Source organism: Heterocephalus glaber, unplaced genomic scaffold (assembly GCF_053883595.1).
Source record: "Heterocephalus glaber isolate CG9 unplaced genomic scaffold, H.glaber_assembly_v1.0 deba00000331, whole genome shotgun sequence".
Taxonomy (NCBI): Eukaryota; Metazoa; Chordata; class Mammalia; order Rodentia; family Bathyergidae; genus Heterocephalus; species Heterocephalus glaber.
In genome coordinates this window covers 31,986,377-31,988,457 of record NW_028258142.1, presented here as the reverse complement: position 1 = coordinate 31,988,457, position 2,081 = coordinate 31,986,377, and the positions used below count along the sequence as shown (strand labels likewise).

The 2,081-nt window shown below is 41.6% G+C and overlaps 2 non-coding genes across 2 annotated transcripts; both read left to right on the top strand.

Annotated features, from left to right (window-relative positions):
* The first annotated feature begins 193 nt into the window (after positions 1–193).
* Positions 194–335, top strand: LOC147830090 (small Cajal body-specific RNA 17). The gene has a single exon (XR_015445035.1).
* An 86-nt stretch (positions 336–421) lies between these two features.
* Positions 422–501, top strand: LOC147830089 (small Cajal body-specific RNA 18). Its single transcript, XR_015445028.1, has one exon.
* Positions 502–2,081: the final 1,580 nt, after the last annotated feature.

Genomic DNA, 2,081 nt, shown 5'->3' with positions numbered 1-2,081 from the left:
GGGCTAGGGGCGGGACCGGAAGTCTAGTGGGTGGGGCGGGAGGGGGATTGGCTGCTCAATCCTGCGGTTGCGCAAACTGTTGGGCGGAAGTCGAAGTAGTTTAGCTGGGGACCCGGCGGGTTTCTGGGTAACTGGGGCGGCTTGGGCGTTAGGAAACGGGGAGGAACGAGTGTGGTAGGGAGGGGACAGGGCTCTCCAGTGTCCCCAGTGCAGCCCCCAGTGAGCCCGCGGTATTTTCCTTATATGATCAGGCGCCATTGTGGGCGGTGTTGCTTGCCTGGAGCCTGAGAGGATTATGAAACGTGTCAGGCGAAGTGGGGCCAGGGGACCTGGTGTGGGAGAATTAGGGGTGAGGGACAAGCAGGTGAGGGTAGGCTAAGAAGAGGTTGAGGGAAGGCCCTGCCGCTGTAACGGTGAGTCCTGGCCAATGATGACTAGACCACTGCGCAATCTGAGTTCTGGGAACCAGGTGATGGAGTGTGTTGTAACAGACTGAGGCCAGGCAAGCTGGAAGCGGCCTGGGCAGAGGAGAGGGGAGAGCACCTTAGAGCCAAGGCTTTGAGGCAGCCAGGTTGCCCAGGGCTTGGTTGACTGCGTGAGAACGGGTCCTGGGAGGCAGTGATATTTTCTCAGTTGTCAGCCACTGCTTGCCATGGAATCCTGCTTTTCAAACTCTGGCGGCACTGTTGTAATGTTGGTTTAAAAAAAAAAATCTTATGGTGAAAACTTAACTACAGTGTATAGGAGAGCAGAAGGGCTTGTTCAGTAAACACTCGTGAATTTGCTGTTTCACATCAATCCCTCTGTTCTTCAAGCTAGCCATCTTTATTTTTTAAAATAAGATGATACTCTACTTAAACCCACAAATACTTCAGCTCACATTAGAGTTGAATATTTACAGTTCTTTTAAAGACAAAATTTCTATGTGGCCTTATATACAAATCTTAAGTTAGATGAACTTCACAAATACACTTAGAAAACTTTTTACATTATTGTATGAAAAAGTAAAACTATATATACACACACACAGTCTTGTACACACTTCTATTCAACTTTCCTTTGTCCACCGCATATTTAAGAAAAGGGGGGCTGGGGATTTAGTTCAGTGGTGCCACCGCCTGCCTCACAAGCGCAAAATCCCGAGTTCAATCCCTAGTACCAAAAAAAAAAAAGGTCTCACAATTTCCCATTCATTATACAAATCACCATCACATACTTTCAAAAATTACTGTTTTCTCTAGTTAGAAATGTCCCTAATGTGTGGGTCCTAACACATTGAGTGAAAAGTTAACATGTTAAAACATGTAAATACATGTAAGAATATTTACATAGTCTCAGTATTAGAAGAGTAACTTACAATGGAGAAATCTTGTATTAAGTAAACGATCAAGCTTAAGGTCACCAGTAATAGGACCAACTCATGGGCGCCCCTACACCGAGGACAACCTCACTGATGTAGTATTTCTCCCAAAAATGTCTAACCTGAATCTAATCATAAGACTCAAATTGAGGGACATTATGCAAAATAACTGATGTGAGCTCTTCAAAAATAATGTGCAAAACAAAAAAGCTGGGAATGGTATGATTAAAGGAGAGTAGAGATGTAACAATTAAATGTAATGTGGAATCATTAATTGAAACCTGGATTCAGCAAAACCTCAAGGACAATACTGGGAAAGTTGGGAAGACTTAAACATAATTTGTATATGGGATAGTAATACTGACATTAATTTTCCTGATTATGATAATTATACTGTAGTTATGTAGGAGACTGTCCTTTTTTCTTAGTAGATATACACTGAAATACTTAGAGGTGAAGAGTTATGATGTCTGCATCTAACTCTCAAATGCCTCAGAAAAATTAATGGACAGAGAAAGAAAAAGCTAATGTGAAATATTACCAATTGAATCTAAATGAAAAGTATATGGCTATTGTTTTATTTTTACTGCTTGTCTATAGATTTTAACGTCTTCAGAATAAAAACTGGGAGGAAAAATCCTTTAAGAAAGCTACAAACTTATTTGAAACACATTATTCTCTAAAGTATTTAGTCATTTTCATGTTTACATAACTAAGCAGG